Genomic DNA, 22,109 nt, shown 5'->3' with positions numbered 1-22,109 from the left:
GTTGCCATCAGAAGGCAGGAGGCCCGTGACGAAGTCCAAGGATATTTCGGACCAGGGGTGGTGAGGGACAGGAAGTGGATGAAGGAGGCCAGCCGGAGCTTGCTATGGAGTCTTGTTCAGCGCACACACAGTACAGGCGGCAACGAATGCAGAGACATTAGGAATCACGGTGCGCCAACAAAACCATTGTCGGAGAAAATCCAAGTTCCGACGGGAACCAGGATGACAGTTGAGTCTCGAGGAATGTTCCCATTCCAGAACCGAAGCACGGGCAGAGTCTGGGAAAAACATCTGGTTAGTTGCGGACCAGACTCTCGATTCCCCAGACAATAGCAGCCACTAGACGGGAAGTAGGGAGGATGGTCTCGGGGTCGAAGGGTGTTGTAGAGGGGCTGTGCAGGTGTGAGAGCGCGTCAGGCTTCACATTCTTAGACCCCGGGCGGTAGGAAATAGTGAAATGGAAGCTAGTGAATAACAGGGCCCCTCTCACCTGCTTGGAGTTGAGGCGCTTGGCGGTGTGGAGAGATTCCAGTTTATTATGGTTCGTCCACACCAGAAATGGCTGTTCCGCCCCTTCTAACCAGTGCCTCCACTATTCCAACGCCATCTTGTCAGCGTAATTTGTGATTTTCCATGTTGTGGTTCCTCTCGCCAGGGTTAAGGCAATGGGAAAGGAAGGCACATGGCTGCAGCTTCTGATCCTGGGCAGAGTGTTGGGACAGGACAGCCCCCACTTCGACGTCAACCTCCACCACAAACTAACAGGACAGGTCCGGATGGATTAAGATGGGGGCTGTAGTGAATCACTGCTTGAGGTCAGAGATCGCCCGGTCAGTTGCTGGAGACCACCTTGGTAGAGGTGAGTGCAGAGAGGGGGAAGCAAGGTTGCTCTAGCCCCAGATGAAACGATGGTAGAAATGGCCAAACCCCAGGAAACGCTGCAGTTGCACACTTTTCATAGATTGATGCCAATCAACCACAGCTCTCACCTTGTCAGGGTCAATCTGAACAATCCCTGCAGTGATGACGTATCCCTATAAGGAGATGGTGGTGCCACTCACACTTCTCCGCATTCACGAACAGCTGGTTCTCCAGGAGATGCTAACCAGGAATAGATGAGGATGTCATTGAGGTAGACAAACACAAATTGGTTCAAAATGTTTCAGAGCACACCAAGGCCTGGAACACTGCAGGAGCATTGGTCAGTCCGAACAGCAGGTACTCATAGTGCCCGCTAGCCGTGTTAAAGGCAGTTTTCCACTCATCCCCTTCCCGTAAATCTGAACCAGATGGTAGGTGTTCCACAGGTCCAACTTGGAGAAGATGGTTGCCTCCTGGAGAGGCTTGAAAGCTGAGGAGATGAGTGGTAGTGGGTAACGGTTTTTACCCTCAATGTCATTGAGACCCAGGTAGTCAATGCTTGGATGCAGGGTTTGTCCTTCTTCTCCACAAAGAAGAACCCTGCACCGGCAGGGGAGGAAGAGGAACGCATAAACAAAGCAGTGAGAGAAGTCCTCAATATACCCTTCCATCGCTTTGGTCTCCGGACCCGACACGGAATAAAGTCATGCTAGAGGAGGTGTAGTACCCGGGCAGAAAGTCAATGGTGCAGTCATAAGGCCGATGCGGAGGAAGCGGGGTGGCAAGGGCCTTGCTGAAAATCTCCCGGAGGTCCTGGTATTCCACAGGAACGACAGAGAGGTTTGGGGCTTCTCCCAAGCCCGCAGGAAGACGCCCCAGGGCAGGCAGTGCCAACTTCAGACAATGTGCATGGCAAAACGGGCTCCAACCCAGGATAGAACCAGTAGCCCAGTCGATCTGAGGATTGTGCCTCTGGAGCCAGGAGAACCCCAAAACCACAGGTGAATGAGGGATCCGATGGGCAGGGACTGCATAATCTTACTGTGATTGCCCGACATTCTCAGGTTAATGGGAAATGTAGTGTTTGTGACTGCCAGTAGATTGCCCATCCAACGCTCTGACGTCCATGGGAGTAGAGATGGTATGCGTGGGGATTCCCAGCTCCAACACCAGGGTAGCGTCCATAAAGCCCTCGTCGGCCCCAGAATCAATGAGCACCCGGAGAGATTTGGACCGTTCACCCCAAAACAGGGTAGCATGGAGAGGGGTATGAGCAATCAAGGATGGGATACTCCCCGTATGGCTCATCAGTGTACTCGTATCTACTTGATGAGCCTGGGTTTTTAATGGGCAGGTAGCTAAGAAATGTCCCGTAGCCCCACAATATAGACAGCTCTGGGTGTTAAGTTCACGTAAGCTCTCAGCCGGAGACAATCTAGCCCTGACCAGTTGTATGGGCTACGAAGGAGGCGAGTTTGCAGCCCACGGAGATTCCCAAGAGAACTTGGGTGACATCGGGTTCACTCGGACATGTAGACTTTGGGGATCTCCGGGATTCCTCGGAGGTGAGGTGGGAATCGAGGGCAAGCGAGTGAGACAGGGCACAGATTCCCTCTCCCTCCTACATTCTCGTAGCCATCTGAATGGTCAAGGCTATGAGGGAGTGAAGGTCCATGGGCAGCTCCCTGGCTGTGATCTCATCTTTGACCACCTCTGATAATCCATGAAGGAACATGTCGAACAATGCTTCCGGGTTCCAGGCACTCTCAGCCCCCAACATGCGAAAATCCACCTCGTAGTCTGCCACGCTATGGGAGTCTTGACATAGCTGGAGCAGCTTACAAGCAGCGTCTCTCCCGGACAATGGAGACTCAAACACCTTCCGTACTTTCGCCACAAACTCCTCCAGACTGAGGCAGAGGGCGGACTGTTGCTCCCACAACGCCGTAGCCCAGGCGAGTGCCCTCCTGGACGTCAGCGTTATGAGATGCGCTGTCCTCGAGTGGTCCGGGCGGAACGAAGAAGGCTGCAGCTCAAAGATGAGAGCGCACTGGGAGAGAAAGGCCCGGCGGGTTCCAGAATCTCCAGCATAGTGCTCTGGAGGAGGTAAGCAGGGTTCTAGGGACACTGGGGTAGGCAGGGAAGAAATGCTGCTGGTGGAGGAGTTGCTGAGAGTCTGGGGGATTACTGGTGTGGCCCAATGCCTACTAGGGAATCTGCAGAATTTCTTGAGCAATGTATCGAATGCCTGGTCATGGCGTTCTGCCAGGGTATGGTGTCACTCCATAAGGCATTGCAGTAACTCCTCATGTCTTCCAATGGTGGCTCCTTGCTGGGAGACAACATTGTGGAGTCTATCGTACTATCACGACTCATGATATAACCCAGATGCAGACACAGGAGGCCAATAGTACAGTTCTCAGATGATTTATTATAAGCACAGGGCAGGTCGAGGACAAGCAGGGGTTTGTGATCAGGCCTGAGTAAGGCAGGTAGGCTCGGGGTCAGGGCAGGCAGAGGTTCGAATTAGGTCAGAGTCAGGCAGGTGCAGGACAGCAGGCAGGCTCATGGACAGGGCAGTCAATAGTCAGAACCGGGAAAACTAGGAAACAGAACTTGAGAAAAAGGAAGAAGGGAAAGCACGCTGATAAGACCAGACAAGACACCATGAACAGGCAACAGACAAACAGACAACACAGATATAAATACACAAGGGATCATGGGAAGATGGGTGACACTTGGAGGGGGGTAAAGACAGGTGAAACAGATCAGAGTTTGACAGTCTTATTTAATGAACAGGGTTGCAGTTTGCAGTGAAGCGTTCATCCATGTATACGGGTAAGAGTCTAGCTACAGTTTCAGATAAATTTCTAATACGTTTCTAATTTTGTCAGAAAGTTGTTTTCATTGCAAGTTAAAGCTAACTGTTGGCTGGCTCTCTAGCTAACATTACATGTATGATCTGTGCAATAATATTATTATGCATTGCTTGTTGTAGCCTAATGTTAGCTAGCTAACCAGCTAACATTTAGCCTATATGGTTAACTTTAGCAAGCTATTACAATCGGTTTGTATTGCTAGTACTCTATGGAATGCGATTATGGTTCATTCTTTAGCTTTCTAGCTAGCTACATGTCTAAACAAAGACCCCAAGTTAAAGCTTACTGTTAGGTAGCTAGCTGACATTAGCTGGCTGGCTTGCTAGCCATCATTACGTGTATGATCTGTGAAGTAATATTATCTCAGAAAGCCATATGCATTGCTAGTTATTGCCTAATGTTAGCTACTGTAGCTAACATTGAACCTATTTGGTTAACTTTAGTTAGCTATGACAAACGGTTTGTATTGCTAGTACTTCACTGTTTAGATAGCTATATGTCTAAACAAAAGACTCCACTTTTCCAGATGTTTACATGACCCATCAAGTTAGCCAGGTGTGTCTGACGGTGATTACGTCCATCTATTGTCTACCAAAAAAATATTTGTATCTGGAATTTGTCTTTCAGCATAATTCTTTTCCACCAGTCATATAAGGAGAATGGTCTAATGCCTCCCATCAAAAATAAATCTGGCCCAAGCAAGCACAGGTTACACCTGAAGCATGAGTACTTGCAGCGAGTTGTGAACCATCAACAACTACGCAGAGGACAATGCAAGAGTATTACCAGGACGCCACCCAGGGCAAAAACACTGGTAGAAAGCTGCTGTCATCTCATGTGAATCGATGACAACACTTGGTATGTAAAGCATAAACAGCACGTTTTGATGATTTAATTTACCTCCAACATGATTGGCACTACTTTTATTTATCTCACATTATTTCTGTATTTTCCAGAGGCACGTGTAGTCGGGCTGTCTTCCTTCAGGAATTTGTGGAGAAAATTGCTGCATCCCATCTCAAGCAACTAAGCCCGGGACAGACCTGTGCTGACATTGACAGAGGAACAACTATCAGGTCTTCAGATCTACCAATCTGCCAGAAGCTGTTAAGTCAGCCAAGCTGAAGAACGAAGAACGACATCTCCTGCTTGTTCAGAGTGAGCGGTCTGTCTACCAGAAGATGGTTGCTGATTGCAAGACCACCTGTCAAGACCTGCAGTTGTCTTTGGGAGGCCCTACTGTACCAGCAAGCAAAGACATCAGGATGCAACACAGTTTTGATTTTGCTCAACAAGTAAGTAAGCAACATTTACTCCTATAAACTGATTAAGGAGATATATATACACACACTACTATTCAAAGGTTTTGGGTCACTTGGAATTGTCCTTGTTTTTGAAATATCTATATTTTGAAGTACATTAAAATAACATTAAAATGATCAGAAATACAGTGTAGATGTTGTTAATGTTGTAAATGGCTATTGTAGCTGGAAACAAAAGTTTTTTTATGGAATATCTACATAGACGTACAGAGGCCCATTATCAGCAATCATCACTCCTGTGTACCAGTAGCACGTTGTGTTAGCTAATCCAAGTTGATCATTTTGAAAGGCTAATTGATCATTTGCAATTATGTTAGCACAGCTGAAAACTGTTGTTCTAATTAAAGAAGCAATAAAACTGGCCTTCTTTCGACTAGTTGAGTATCTGGAGCATCAGCATTTGTGGGTTCGATTACAGGCTCAAAATGACCAGAAACAACAAACTTTCTTCTGAAACTCGTCAGTCTATTCATGTTCTGAGAAATTGCCAATAAACTGAAGATCTCATACAACGCTGTGTACTACTCCCTTCACAGAACAGTGCAAACTGGCTCTAACCAGAATAGAAAGAGGAGAGGGAGGCACCAGTGCCCAACTGAGCAGGAGGACAAGTACATTAGAGTGTCTACTTTGAAAATCAGATGCCTCACAAGTCCACAACTGGCAGCTTCACTAAATAGTACCCGCAAAACACCAGTCTCAACGTTAACAGTGAAGAGGCGAGTCCAGGATGCTGGCCTTCTAGGCAGAGTTGCAAAGAAAAAGCCATATCTCAGACTGGCCAATAAAAATACTAAATTAAGATGGGAAAAGAACAAAGACACTGGACAGAGGAACTCCTGCATCCCGGAGTCACCTCTTCACTGTTGATGTTGAGCCTGATGTTTTGTGGGTACTATTTAAAACCTGTTGATCCTACTTGAGATGCAGACGTCTCAACTAGGCACCTGGAAATGCAAATGCGCTACGCTAAATGCTAAATGTACTCGTTAAAACACACATGCAGGGTATTGAATTAAAGTTACACTCTAGCCAACAAGTCAGATTTTTAAAATGCTTTTCGGCGAAAGCATGAGAAGCTATTATCTGACAGCATGCAACACCCCAATATACCTGAAGGGGACGTAAACAAAATAATTAGCGTAGCCGGCGCTACACAAAACGCAGAAATAAAATATAAAACATTCATTACCTTTGATGATATTCTTTGTTGGCACTCCTATATGTTCCATAAACATCACAATTGGGTCTTTTTCCCGATTAAATCCGTCCGTGTATGCCCAAAATATCCATTTGTATAGCCTGTCTGGTTCAGGAAAAAAGCTCTCTTCCAACACGCAACATCATTTTTTAAAATTATATAAGTTGCCTATATTCTTTGACAAAACACTTCAACCTACTTTTGTAACCCAACTTTAGGTATTTCTAAACGTTAATAAGCGATCAAATTGATCACTGGGCGATCTGTATTCAACAGCAGCTACTCAAGAAAACAATGTCCCTTTTTCTCTTTTCCAAAATCGATTGCTATATGCTGGACGGAATGAAGGATCTATTTGTCATGACACAAAGGATTTTTGTCAATGAAAATGACGTTTTTGGCTACATCGTGTGGAAGCTGTAGGAATTGCAATCTCGGCCCTATTTAATTTGGTGCCCCTTAAACAATGCATGCAAGTGGCGCATGGATATTTTTTTCAGTTTTCAGTGACCAGTTTTTCTTGCGCTTTTCGATGAAACACACGCTCTGTTATAGTCACAGCCGTGATTTAACCAGTTTTAGAAACTTCAGAGTGTTTTCTATCCACACATACTAATCATATGCATATACTATATTCCTGGCATGAGTAGCAGGACGCTGAAATGTTGCGCGATTTTTAACAGAATGTTCGAAAAAGGAGGGGGTAGACTTAACAGGTTTAATGAAGCTGCCAGTTGAGGACTTGTGAGGCACAGATCCCAAGATCTGTGCCTCGACAAAATCCTGTCTCGGAGCTATACGGACAATTCCTTCGACCTCATGGCTTGTTTTTTTATGACGCTAATTAGATTTCCACGGGGCCGCGACAATTGCCTCAAGAGGGTAAAAGGGATGGCTTAAGATAAATGTTCTAAAAACCCTATTGAATGAAAACTCCACTAGAAAATCTGTTGGCCTGCAAGTGGGAGGGTTTTCAGCGGTTGCCCTGCACAGAACCTTACGGACTGAATGAGGTAAGACTGAATACCAAATACTGAGAAGTGCATAGGAAAGGCGTGCTTAGGAAATGCTAAGGTCCTAAGCTGGAATCGTAGTGTGTGCGCCCCCAGTATGCATATAAATATTTGTCTCACTTTTGAACTTTGCAATGTTGGGAATGGGCTCATAAGTAAAAAATAACAGTAGCGAGGCTATATACAGGTGGTACCGGTAAAATGTGCAGGGGGACTGGTTAGTCGGGCTAATTGAGGTAATACAGTGCCTTGCGAAAGTATTCGGCCCCCTTGAACTTTGCGACCTTTTGCCACATTTCAGGCTTCAAACATAAATATATAAAACTGTATTTTTTTGTGAAGAATCAACAACAAGTGGGACACAATCATGAAGTGGAACGACATTTATTGGATATTTCAAACTTTTTTAACAATTCAAAAACTGAAAAATTGGGCGTGCAAAATTATTCAGCCCCTTTACTTTCAGTGCAGCAAACTCTCTCCAGGAGTTCAGTGAGGATCTCTGAATGATCCAATGTTGACCTAAAAGACTAATGATGATAAATACAATCCACCTGTGTGTAATCAAGTCTCCGTATAAATGCACCTGCACTGTGATAGTCTCAGAGGTCCGTTAAAAGCGCAGAGAGCATCATGAAGAACAAGGAACACACCAGGCAGGTCCGAGATACTGTTGTGAAGAAGTTTAAAGCCGGATTTGGATACAAAAGGATTTCCCAAGCTTTAAACATCCCAAGGAGCACTGTGCAAGCGATTATATTGAAATGGAAGGAGTATCAGACCACTGCAAATCTACCAAGACCTGGCCGTCCCTCTAAACTTTCAGCTCATACAAGGAGAAGACTGATCAGAGATGCAGCCAAGAGGCCCATGATCACTCTGGATGAACTGCAGAGATCTACAGCTGAGGTGGGAGACTCTGTCCATAGGACAACAATCAGTCGTATATTGCACAAATCTGGCCTTTATGGAAGAGTGGCAAGAAGAAAGCCATTTCTTAAAGATATCCATAAAAAGTGTTGTTTAAAGTTTGCCACAAGCCACCTGGGAGACACACCAAACATGTGGAAGAAGGTGCTCTGGTCAGATGAAACAAAAATTGAACTTTTTGGCAACAATGCAAAACGTTATGTTTGGCGTAAAAGCAACACAGCTGAACACACCATCCCCACTGTCAAACATGGTGGTGGCAGCATCATGGTTTGGGCCTGCTTTTCTTCAGCAGGGACAGGGAAGATGGTTAAAATTGATGGGAAGATGGATGGAGCCAAATACAGGACCATTCTGGAAGAAAACCTGATGGAGTCTGCAAAAGACCTGAGACTGGGACGAAGATTTGTCTTCCAACAAGACAATGATCCAAAACATAAAGCAAAATCTACAATGGAATGGTTCAAAAATAAACATATCCAGGTGTTAGAATGTTCTAGTCAAAGTCCAGACCTGAATCCAATCGAGAATCTGTGGAAAGAACTGAAAACTGCTGTTCACAAATGCTCTCCATCCAACCTCACTGAGCTCTAGCTGTTTTGCAAGGAGGAATGGGAAAACATTTCAGTCTCTCGATGTGCAAAACTGATAGAGACATACCCCAAGCGACTTACAGCTGTAATCGCAGCAAAAGGTGGCACTACAAAGTATTAACTTAAGGGGGCTGAATAATTTTGCACGCCCAATTTTTCAGTTTTTGATTTGTTAAAAAAGTTTGAAATATCCAATAAATGTCGTTCCACTTCATGATTGTGTCCCACTTGTTGTTGATTCTTCACAAAAAAATACAGTTTTATATCTTTATGTTTGAAGCCTGAAATGTGGCAAAAGGTCGCAAAGTTCAAGGGGGCCGAATACTTTCGCAAGGCACTGTATATATTTGAATTTATTTTTATTTTTTGCTGACTTGAGTCTTGACTTGAAGTCTCGACTTGTTCTTAGAATGCACGACTTGGATTTGACTCGAGGCTCGACCAGTTCGAACCGTTCTACTTGAGACTTGACCTTGTAACTTGCTTGTCACTCGAATAATGGTGACTTGGTCCCACCTCTAAAATGTTCGACTTGAAATGGAATTTCAAGCAAGTGATATAGCAAGATGAAGTAATTTAATTCACTCTCTATTATCCCATACTGCCAGTGCCAGATTGCTTGCTAGCTAATGTTAGCTAAACGTTTAGCATCACAATTTTCAAGTTAGCACAAAATAGCAGCAACCAGGCAGCTGCTTTGTTAAAAAACATCCATTTTGATTTAATAATGTTGCAAGCCACACTAGTAATCTAGTTGTGGCCATCTAGCTGGTATTAACAAGGGCTTACTACAAATTCTAGATAAATAGCAACAAAATTAGTGCAGCTTGCTAGTTAGCTTACATGAGCTATCTACAGCAGGCAACAGCCAAACATCACTTAAGGAATCTACTGCCACCTTGTGGTCTGGAGAACTTTATCGAGGCTGATCAGCGGTTGATCTGTGCAATATGAACAACAAAAAGTTGATTACCAACACTCTGGGCAGAGAACCCTAAGTACCTCTTGGCAGTCAGTATCCTTGGCGTGTCTTAGGCTTAAATTAACTCATATAGTAACCTACAGTAAAGCAGCAAGTCAAATTCTCACTAAGCAAACGATCCAATTATACTAGCTATAGGGAATCTGAGAATGTTTTAGAAATCAATATTCAGGATGACCTTTGGAGGACATAGATGTCCTGTTAAGAGAATTTTAAAGCTGACCTTAATTTAGAACTATATATTTTTTTATTTTACCTTTATTTAACTAGGCAAGTCAGTTAAGAACAAATTCTTATTTTCAATGAAGGCCTAGGAACAGTGGGTTAACTGCCTGTTCAGGGGCAGAACGATAGATTCCAACCTTCCAGTTACTAGTCAAACGCTCTAACCACTAGGCTACCCTGCCGCCCCAGGGTATGTAGAGAATAGCACATTTTCAGGTGTTCGTCAAGACTACACTTAGAAAAAATTGTTTCAAAGGGGTTTTTCGGTTGTCCCCATAGGATAACTATTTTTGGGTCCCATGTAGAACTCTGTGGAAAGGGTTTTACATGGAACACAAAAGGTTTCTTCGAAGGGTTCTCGTATGGGTATAGCCAAAGAACCGTTTTAGGTGCTAAATAACAATTATTTTTCTAAGAGTGTAAGTCAAATAATTGTTCCTGTTTCCTTTTCAATGTCCCTTTCAGGGATGAGTCCCATCAGATAAATGGTTCTCTATTTGATTCTCTGCCTACATGTCACCTGCTTCCATTTTATGTTATCATGCCCTGCACGAATCTCTGCCACTCCAAATCCCCATTTCACTCATTTGTTGCCAGAAAGACTCACCCCACATAAACCACATTCCACTGCCCACTTTCTAAATTCTTCTGAAAGACACATGAGCTGCTACATGATGGAAGCAGCAGAAAAATAACTACATTTTAGTTTTGAGCTACTGCTTTTTTTTCACCTTTATTTAACCAGGTAAGCTAGTTGAGAACAAGTTGTCATTTACAACTGCAACCTGGCCAAGATAAAGCAAAGCAGTGCGACAGAAACAACAACACAGAGTTACACATGTAATAAACAAGTGTACAGTCAATAACACAATAGAAAAAAAGAAAGTCTATATACAGTGTGTGCAAATGGCATGAGGAGGTAAGGCCATAGGCCATAGTAGTAAAGTAATTACAATTTAGCAGATTAACACTGGAGTGATAAATGAGCAGATTATGGAGTGTAAGTAGTGATACTGGTGTGCAAAAGAGCAGCAAAGTAAATAAAAACAATATGGGGATGAGGTAGGTAGATTGGGTGGGCTATTTACAGATGGACTATGTACAGCTACAGTGATCGGTTAGCTGCTCAGATAGCTGATGTTTAAAGTCAGTGAGGGATATGTAAGTCTCCAGCTTCAGCAAATTTTGCAATTCGTTCCAGTCACTGGCAGCAGAGAACTGTAAGGAAAGGCGGCCAAAGGGGGTGTTGGCTTTGGGGATGACCAATGAGATATACCTGCTGGAGTGCGTGCTATGGGTGGGTGTTGTTATCATGACCAGTGAGCTGAGATAAGGCGGAGCTTTACTAGCATAGACTTATAGATGACCTGGAGTCAGTGGGTCGGCAACGAATATGTAAAGAGGGCCAGCCGACTAGAGCATACAGGTCGCAGTGGGGGGTGGTGTAAGGCGCTTTGGTAACAAAACGGATGGCACTGTGATAGACTGCATCCAGTTTTCTGAGTAGAGTGTTGGAAGCTATTTTGTAAAAGACATCACCGAAGTCGAGGATTGGTAGGATAGTCAGTTTTACTAGGGTAAGTTTGGCGGCGTTAGTGAAGTAGGCTTTGTTGTGAAATAGAAAGCAGATTCTAGATATAAATTTGGATTGGAGATGTTTGATATGAGTCTGGAAGGAGAGTTTACAGTCTAGCCAGACACCTAGATATTTGTAGTTGTCCACGTATTCTAGGTCAGAACTGTCCGGAGTAGTGATGCTAGACGGGCGGGCGGGTGCGGGCAGCGAACGGTTGAAAAGCATGCATTTGGTTTTGCTAGCGTTTAAGAGCAGTTGGAGGCCACGGAAGGAGTGTTGTATGGTATTGAAGCTCATTTGGAGGTTTGTTAACCAGTTATGCATTAGGGGGCGCTATTAAAAATTTGGGATGAAAAACAAGATATTTTGTCACGAAAAGATGCTTGACTATGCATATAATTGACAGCTTTGGAAAGAAAACACTCTGACATTGTCTGTGAGTGCCACAGAACTGATGTTACAGGCAAAACCCAGATAAAAATCCAACCAGGAAGTGCCACATTTTTTGAAACCGCCTCATGCCAATGACTCCTTATATGGCTGTGAATGAGCTTACGTTTTCCACGTATTCCCCAAGGTCTACAGCATTGTGACGTCTTTTTAGGCATTTCCATTGAAGAATGGCTGTAAGGGACCATATATAGCATGTGGTCCCATGGTGTCTCCCGCAGAAAATCTTGCGTAAAATACTGAGGTAGCCATTTTTCCAATCGCTTCTTATGAGAAACCAATTGCCTCGACGGATATATTATCGAATATATATGTTAAAAACACCTTGAGGATGGATCCTAAACAACGTTTGCCGTGTTTCTGTCGATATTATGGATCAAATTTGGAAAAAAGTTTGGCGTTATAGTTGCAGCATTTTCAGGTCGATTTCTCAGCCAAGCATGATGAAGAAACGGGAGCTATTTCGCCTACAAAAATAATATTTTTGGAAAAAAGGAACATTTGCTATCTAACTGGGAGTCTCCTGAGTGAAAGCATCTGAAGTTCTTCAAAGGTAAATTATTTAATTTGGTTGCTTTTCTTATTTTCATGAAAATGTTGCCTGCTGCTAGCAGAACTAGCATAGCATTATGCCATGATAAACTTACACAAATGCTTGTCTAGCGTTGGCTGTAACGCATATTTTGAAAATCTGAGATGACAGTGTTGTTAACAAAAGGCTAAGCTTATGTTTGAATATATTTATTTCATTTGCGATTTTCATGAATAGGAAAAGCTTCTAGGGGTATTTATGTCCGCTGCGTTATGCTAATGCGTTTGAGGCTATGATTACGCTCCCGGATACGGGTTTGCTCGTCGCAAGAGGTTAACACAGTGTCCAAAGAAGGGCCAGGTGTATACAGAATGGTGTCGTCTACGTAGAGGTGGTTCAGAGAATCACCAGCAGCAGGAGCGACATCGTTGATATATACAGAGAAAAGAGTTGGCCCGAGAATTGAACCCTGTGGAACCCCCATAGAGACTGCCAGAGGTCCGGACAACAGGCCCTCCGATTTGACACACTGAACTCTGTCTGCGAAGTAGTTGGTGAACCAGGCAAGGAAGTCATTTGAGAAACCAAGGCTATTGAGTCTTCCGATAAGAATGTGGTGATTGACATAGTCGAAAGCCTTGGCCAGGTCGATGAAGACTGCTGCACAGTACTGTCTTTTATCGATGGCAGTTATGATATCATTTAGTACCTTGAGCGTGGATGAGGTGCACCCATGACCAGCTCGGAAACCGGATTACACAGCGGAGAAGGTAAGGTGGGATTTGAAATGGTCAGTGATCTGTTTATTAACTTGGCTTTCAAAGACTTAGGGTAGGATGGATATAGGTCTACAACAGTTTAGGTCTAGAGTGTCACCCCCTTTGAAGAGGGGGATGACCACGGCAGCTTTCCAATATTTAGGGATCTCTGACGATACGAAAGAGTTTGAACAGACTGGTAATAGAGGTTGCAACAATGGCGGTGGATAATTTTAGAAAGAGAGGGTCCAGATTGTCTAGCCCAGCTGATGTGTACTGGCCCAGGTTTTGCAGCTCTTTCAGAACATCTGCGATCTGGATTTGCATGAAGGAGAAGCTGGGGAGGGCAAGTAGCTGCAGGAGGTGCGGAGCCGTTGGCCGGGGTTGGGGTAGCCAGGAGGAAAGCATGGCCAGCCGTAGAGAAATGCTTATTGAAATTTTAGATTATCATGGATTTATCGGTGGTGACCGTGTTGCCTAGCCTCAGTGCAGTGGGCAGCTGGGAGGAGGTGCTCTTGTTCTCCATGGACTTTACAGTGTATTTACAGAGGTGTATTTGGAGGGCAAGTTGGACAGGATAATATCTATGAGGGTGCCCATGTTTACATGTTTAGGGTTGTACCTGGTGGTTTCCTTGATAATTTGTGTGAGATTGAGGGCATCTAGCTTAGATTGTAGGACTGCTGGGGTGTTAACTTATTCCAGTTTAGGTCACCTAACAGAACGAACTCTGAAGATAGATGGGGGGCAATCAATTCGCATATGGTGTCCAGGGCACAGCTGGGAGCTGAGGGGGGTCTATAACAGGCGGCAACAGTGAGATAATTATTTTTTTAATTAGAAGCTCAAACTGTTTGGGCATAGACCTGGAAAGTATGACATCTCTGCAGTAGATTGCAACTCTTCCCCCTTTGGCAGTTCTATCTTGACGGAAAATGTTGTAGTTGGGGATGGAAATCTCAGAATTTTTGGCGGCCTTCCTAAGCCAGGATTCAGACACAGCAAAGGACATCAGGGTTGGCGGAGTGTGCTAAAGCAGTTAGTAAAACAAACTTAGGGAGGAGGCTTCTGATGTTGACATGCATGAAACCAAGGCTTTTTCAATTACAGAAGTCAACAAATGTGCCTGGGGACACGCAGGGCCTGGGTTAGCCTCCACATCACCCGAGGAACAGAGGAGGAGTAGGATGAGGGTACGGCTAAAGGATAGCAAAACTGGTCGTCTAGTGCGTTGAGGACAGAGAATAAAAGGAGCAGATTTCTGGGCATGGTAGAATAGATTCAGGGCATATTGTGCAGACAGTGGTATGGTGGGGTGCTGGTACAGTGGAGGTAAGCCCAAGCACTGAGTGATGATAAGAGAGGTTGCATCTCTGGACATGCTGGTTATACTGGGTGAGGTCACCACATGTGTGGGAGGTGTGGGAGGTGGGACAAAGGAGGTATCTAAGGCATGTACAGTGGGACTAGGGGCTCCGCAGTAAACTAAAACAATGATTATTATCCTAAACAACAGTATACAAGGCATATTGACATTTGAGAGAGACATAAATCGAAGCATAAAGCAATCACAGGTGTTGATTGGGAGAGCTAGCTAAGACAACAACGGGTAAGACAACAACAACAGGTAAAATGGAGATGAATGGGCAGAGAGGGTCAGTTAACTACATACAGGGCCTGAGTTCGGGGCTAGGGCCGACAGATAAACAAAGGTAAACAAAGTACCGTGAAAAATGAACAGTCCAGCAGGCATCAGCTATGTAGCCAAGTGATTATAGGGTCCAGTGTACAGCAATAGATGGAACAGGGAAGCCACGGGGTACTCGCTGCTACGCTAGCACGCGGGAGACATGGCGTTTAAAGTTAGCAGTCCGGGATAAGTAGAAGCGTCTGCTCCGATGTTCGGCAAAGGACGGTTGAAGGCACAGCTGATGGAATTACGTCTGCGGACCAGTCGTGGTGGTACGGCGGGGCGCCGTGTCTACGACGGGACCGGGCCAGATGGCGAAAGAGGTAATGTAGTTGTGGTAATTACGTTTGCTAGCCGGGAGATCTGCCTGGCTCAGGGCTGGATCACTCAGTGGCAGCTAGCTAGCTGTGATGATCAGGAGTAATGGTCAGGGTTTACGGCAGTAATCCGGCGTCGTAGTGGAGAAAAACAGTCCGAGGTTGGCAGGTATTATCCAGGCTAAAAAATGGCTGGTGCCTGAGCAGAGGGTAAAGGTTGCTAGCAGTGGCTAAATAGCTACTAGCTGGCTAGCCTCTGATGCAAGTTTTGGCTATAAGGTCTAAAAAAAATAGCGGATTCGTGTCACATTGAGTGAGGCGGGTTACTGGAAGATATAATTCATTGGAATATATACAAAAAATACAAAAAGTAAACGAGAAGAGGACAATCCACGTCTGCACTGCTACGCCATCTTGGTTTCTACCACTATAGCACAAACAACACCAGTCAACCTTACTTCTTAATCTGTCTTCTTCCTCTGCCCTCCAGAAGCAGTAGCATTTCAACAATTTCAATCAAGTTACACCTGTTTGACCTCGAGCAATAGAAGTACTCAAAACTGGAGATAAGAGTTTGAAAAAGGCATTTCAGACATGTAGCTAGGAAAGAGAGAACCTGAAAATAACCCCTCTCTCCCTGAGTTGTCATTATCACTGCATGCTTCAGTAGCTCAAAGGGTCTCCTCCTCCTCCTCCTCCTCCCTGATTCACTCTAATGATAATGGTTCATCATTAAATACTCTTCCCACTAAAACACTGCTGAGGTGTGTTAAAGCATGCTGCTTCACAGTGTGGGCTCTATTTCAATACTTTGGAGAGATTTTTGGAATGGTTCTTTCACCACAGTCGGCGCCTTGCTCTTTCAGATGGGTAACTACAGTATTACTAATTGTTGTGCTTCATTGGTGCTTATAGGGACAGCCGACACAGGTGATTCACAGCCCTATAGCTACAATGTAGCACCCTGAGCATGTTGACAGTGTTGTCTACTTTAAACCAATGAACACCCAGAGGTACAGATGATGATATCTGTCTGTCAGGACAAGCTGCTGTGTGTGGGTCATATAAGAGCTGGTAAAGAGTACTTGATGAACAGGCACGTCGGTGAAGTCCCTCTTAATAATGTGTGTTCACACAACCCCGACAACCCACCACCCTGTCATTTTAGTCACACCAACATACCATTATTTGATGTACAGAATATTCTATTTTCCTTTACAGTTTTGGTCTATCCTTTTCGATTCCCCACAATGAAATAGTAAAAGCTAGCCATGGATATTTAATTATGTTTTGCTGGAATGGCCACAGTCCATTTATCTGTAACTCTTCCCCAATTTCTCTCTGCGTCTCCATCAACATCACAGGTCTTTACTAATGGAATGATTTGTATTTTGTATCCTAACCTGTCAATTCAAATATATTTTTCCCAAACAAAATTCAATTGAAAATGTGAAGTTGAAGTCAAGGTCCGATGGAGATCTCAAGACCTGAACATGAACTCATAACCCATGCAACATTAAAACATTTCATGCTGAGTTTTATTGTTACATTACGTTACAATGAGAGAGAAGAAAGCTCATGATTAGAGATATGATTCATCAAGTCTGTGAGAGGTTTTGATTCCAGTTTGTGCATACGCTGTGGGAAGCCTCCTGCTAGTTAAACCTCCTGGCTCTATTCCATGTGTTTTCACGTTGCCCATAAACCCAATTGAGGCCATGTGCCCACCAGCGACAACCATTCTATCTATGAGTACAAATTGAAACGGGCTTCCTCTGTCAATCATTCATGAATTAAACTCCCACACATTTTCTTTATTTTGTCCATTCATGAAACTTACATACATTGATCATTGATGAAAGGATAATCATCTTTGACAGCTGGAACATGTAGGATCTTAATTTGAGCCAGTTTGCTAAAGCAGGAAAACACTAAGTCAAATAATTGTTCTTATTTTCTTTGATGTTTTCGTTTCACCGTCCCTGTCAGGGATGAGTCCCATCAGATAAATGGTTATCTATTTGATCCTTTGCCTTGATGCCACCTGCTTCCATCTTATCTTATCACTCCCTGGGCCAATCTCTGTCACTCCAAATGACCATTTCACTCATTTTTTGTTCAAGTGCCAAAGGACTCATGGCATCATCTGTGACATTAACAATAATTTTCCTCCACCCCAATCGCCTCCCCACCACACAAAAACCCCATTCCAACTGCCCACTTTCTCAATTCTTCTGAAAGACACGAGCTGCAACATGGAGGAACTCGAAGCAGCAGCTATATAACTACATTTTAGTTTTTAGCTCTGACTTCCCACCACTACAGCACCAACAACACCAGGCAACCTTACCTTACCTCTTAATATGTCCTCCTTCCTCTGCCCTCCACAGTCTTTAGCATTTTAGAAATGTCAATCAAGTAACACCTGTTTGACCACGGGCACCAGATGTAGTCAAAATTAATTACTAGAGATAGAGTTCGTGAAAGCCATTTCAGAGACATGCAGCTAGGAAAGAGATGTTGAAATGACCTGAAAATAAACCCTCTCTCCCTGAGTTGTCATTATCACTGCATGCTTTAATTACTGAACAAGTAATTACATGATTTGCCGCCAGCAGTCTAAACCATGACAACCTTACGACACTGTGTATAGCTTTGTGAAGTGTTAGGCTTAATGTGAGAAAATGATGACCAAATGGGCCTACCGATGTACAGTACATGTATTGGTAGGTCCATTCAATCTTTTTTTCTTTTTTTTTCTTTGTGGGTGTCCAGATAAACTGTGTTACACCAGTGTGGACAAGCTGCTGTGAGTGGGTCATTTAGGAGCTGCTAAAGCAGACATTATGAACAGGCAGGTCTGTAAATGCACTCTTACACCTTGACCAAACCGGCTCCGTACGTGCGTCCGTGTGCTCCCTCGTGCGCATGTTGATTTTGTCTATCCCCACCAGACACATTCATGACAGACAGGTTCAAATATCAAAACCAACTGTGAACCAACTATATTATACTGTACAAAAATAGAAACACAACAATTTTACAGTTACGGTTCATATAATTACATTAGTCAATTTAAATTAATTCATGAGGCCCTAATCTATGGATTTCACATGACAGGGCAGGGGCACAGCCATTGGTGGACCTGGGAGGCCATAGGCCCACCCATTGGGGAATCAGGCCCAGCCAATCAGAATTTGTTATTCCCCACAAAAGGGCTTTTTTACAGACAGAAATCCTGCTCAGTTTTGTCAGCTTTTCCAGGTGGCTGATCTCAGATGATCCCGCAGTTGAAGAAGCCAGATGTGGAGGTCCTCAGATGACGTGGTTACACTCGGTCTGTGGTTTGAGGCTGGTTGGACATACTGCCAAATTCTCTCAAATAATGTTTGGAGTTTGCTTATGGTAGAGAAACGATCATTCACTTCTCTATCAACAGCTCTGGCGGACATTCCTGCAGTCAGCATGCCAGTTGCACGTTCCCTCAAAACTTGAGACATCTGTGGCATTGTGTTGTGTGACAAAACTGCACATTTTAGAGTGGCCTTTTATTGTCCCCAGCACAAGGTGCACCTGTGTAATGATCATGCTGTTTAATCAGCTTCTTGATATGCCTCACCCTTCAAGTGGATGGATTATCTTTGCAAAGGAGAAATTCTCACTAACAGGGATGTAAACAGATGTGTGCACACAATTGGAACTAAATACTGTACGTTTTTTGTGTATATGGAACATTTCTGGGACATTTTGTTTCAGCTCATGAAACACTTTAAATGTTGCTTTTATATTTTTGTTCGGTATAATTTGGGGACAAGCAGAAACATATTTGAAACATTCATGGACATTTAGCTAGCTTGCTGTTGTATGCGCACAAAACCTTTTTTTTGCTGGATCTTTGTAGAATTTTTGCACATTTTGAGTCATCAAAAATCTTGTGTTCTCTACCCAGAAAATTATTCCACAGATGAATGGGGAAATCTAGTACATTTTTTGTTGTTAGTTTTCTTAGATTAATCTCTCCTTGTTCATCATTCTGCTCCTTTTATTATTATTATTCTTTTGTGTCAACAAAGGTGCATTACCAACTGGATTGGAGTGTGGACCTCATCTTTCAAATCGCCCTTGTGGGTTAGTATGCTCATAAAAACCAATGAGTAGATGGGATAGGCAGGGCTTGCAGTGCGTCAAGAGTCTAAAATAGATCCAAGTTCTATTTCTGCGTTTGACTACACAGAAGCCAATGATGCGCGCAAAGCAGTTTGGATGAAATAACTGAATAACATGAATATGTACATTTATTTTGCAACGCCAGTTTAGTCAACATATTAGTGTATGCTCACAAAACCACAACAGCACACCACCCTGTCATTGTATTCACACCAACATGCAACTATTGGATGTACAAAAGATTCAGTTTTCCTTTTAATAAACGCCAGCTATGGATATTTCATTCTGTTTTGCTGGAATGGCCACAGCCCATTGAGCTGTGACTTTTCCTCAATTTCCCTCTGCATATCCGCCAACATCACAGCTCTTTACTGATGGAAATATTTGTAATCTTTACCATAACCTGTCAAAACAAATATATTTTCCCCAAACAAATGGAAAATTTGAAGTTGAAGTCAAGCTCCAATGGAGATCTCAAGACATGAACATAAAGTTTTAACACATGAAACATTAGAATGTTTTATGTTGAGTTTTACTGTTACCTACAATAAAATGGAAGAAAGGAAAGCTCATTATTAGAGATATGATTCATCAAGTCTGTGAGAGGTTTTGACTACAGTTCGGGCCTACACTGTCCAAAAGATGAGCTGTGGGAATCCTCCTGCTAGATAAACTTCTTGGCTCTAGTCCATGTGTTTTCACGTTGCCCATAAACCCAATTGAGGCAATATGCCCACAGCTATTCGATCCAGTCTCTAAATACAAATTGAAACGGGCATCCTCTGTCAATCATTAATGATTGAAAAGCCCACACATTTTCTTTACTTTGTCCAGTCATGAAACTTAAGTACATTGTTCATTGATAAAAGGACAATCATCTTTAAAAGCTGCATCATGTACAGATGTAGGATCTTAATTTTGGACAGTTTTCTACAGCAGGAAAATAATCCTGCAGCTACAGGAAATGTGAATTATTTTGTGGATTACAATTAATGGACATTTTTGTAGGGGCTGATGCATTTTTTTCATAAGGGAAAATCAAGTCAGAAATGTAGATTACAGATGCCTGTTTAAACATGAAATACATTACAAGTTACTCCTTGCAGGAAATGTCTCCTGCAACAGGGTGATCAAATTAAGATCCTACATCTGTATCATTTAGTTAATGATGGCACAATTGCACCGAAGAGAAGATTGCTCTAACCACATGGAAGCCTAACCTGGAGGGAAACTTGACAGCAAACATCTACTATATTTTTGTACCTTTTCCTATGCATGTTTCTGTGTAGATTTATTTTACATGATTGAGATAACTATATTAAACTATATTAGACATGGTCAATGGGATGATTAATTATGGTCACCAGCAAGACTGGCATGACATGCCTTTAAGCAGTCCCTCCAAAGTCTCTCCCAGTCTCTCCCAGTACCTCTCAGTCTCTCCCAGTTCCTCCCAGGCTCTTCCTGTCCCTTGCAGTCTCTCCCAGTCCCTCCCAGTTCATCCCTGAACTCCCAAGAACTCCGTCTTCACCGAGAGGACGCTGGAGTGACAAGGGGGCGGGCCTCCATCTCCTAATGGGATTGTTACCTGTTGATTGGCTCTCGTCTCTGCCAACCTTTACATGACCTCCCCCCTCATATACACAATGTGTCTTCTCCTCCTTTGCATTAGATCCCTGCAGTGAGACGCTTGTTCAGAAGGCCTCGCCTGCTGAGATCAGACAGGCAGAAAATACCCCTAAAGCCTCCACCTCATCCAGCAACTTGCAGCCTGTTCATCGTGTGACGCCTCTGAACTTTCCCATTGTAGACCTGCCAGTGATGCTCCAATACGACCCCCTCCTTCCCTCCACCTCCCCACTGGAACCTCCATCAGGAGGCTGTGTTGCCCTATGAGCTGCTCAGCAGGTGAGGCACAGCAGGGGCATGGCTTTGTTCTTACCATTCAAACCCTTCGGGTGTATCAGTTAGGAGACAAAACTGTAATAAATAGCTAGAACAAAAGGCTATACAATCACTGATCAAATGTCACACATCACCAAGAACCAAATAAATTACCTTCCAGTAGAAATGTTCTATCTTTTTTTTTACATTACATTTTAAAGGTGCTCCACGCAACAACTAACCCTGCTAATAGCACAAAATATAATTGACCTACAGTAGCAGTCAAAAGTTCGGACACACCTACTCATACAATGGTTTTTCTTCATTTTTACTATTTTCTACAAAGTAGAATAATTGTGAAGACATAAACTATGAAATAACATATGAAATCATATAGTAGCAAAAAAAAGTGTTAAAAATCTAAGTAAATGTTATATTTTAGATTTTTCAAAGTAGCCACCCTTTGCCTTGATGACAGCTTTGCACACTCTTGGCATTCTCTCAACCAACTTCACTTGGAATACTTTTCCAACAGTTTCGAAGGAGTTCCCACATACAGTGGTTCCTTCTTTAAAAGTTGTGTCATACTGCTTCACACCTTGCGGGCTGCTACAGCATTCTGTGGCACGTTATCTATTTGTCAGCCATTTTTTCTGTTAATGCAAGTTATTGCTAGTTTGACCACCAGAAGGCATCATTGAGAAGCATTTGATAGTCTTCCATATTGGC

The 22,109-nt window shown here is 43.5% G+C and overlaps 1 long non-coding RNA gene across 1 annotated transcript; it reads left to right on the top strand.

Moving 5' to 3' along the window:
* Nucleotides 1-385: 385 nt before the first annotated feature.
* Nucleotides 386-21,703, top strand: LOC110509368. Its single transcript, XR_002471429.2, has 3 exons — nucleotides 386-4,598; nucleotides 4,697-5,035; nucleotides 21,169-21,703. It is a non-coding gene; the product is annotated as an uncharacterized LOC110509368 (long non-coding RNA).
* Nucleotides 21,704-22,109: the final 406 nt, after the last annotated feature.

Source organism: Oncorhynchus mykiss, chromosome Y (genome assembly GCF_013265735.2).
Source record: "Oncorhynchus mykiss isolate Arlee chromosome Y, USDA_OmykA_1.1, whole genome shotgun sequence".
Lineage (NCBI taxonomy): Eukaryota > Metazoa > Chordata > Actinopteri > Salmoniformes > Salmonidae > Oncorhynchus > Oncorhynchus mykiss.
Note: the sequence above shows the minus strand (reverse complement) of the source record. Positions and strands in the feature narration are given on the sequence as shown.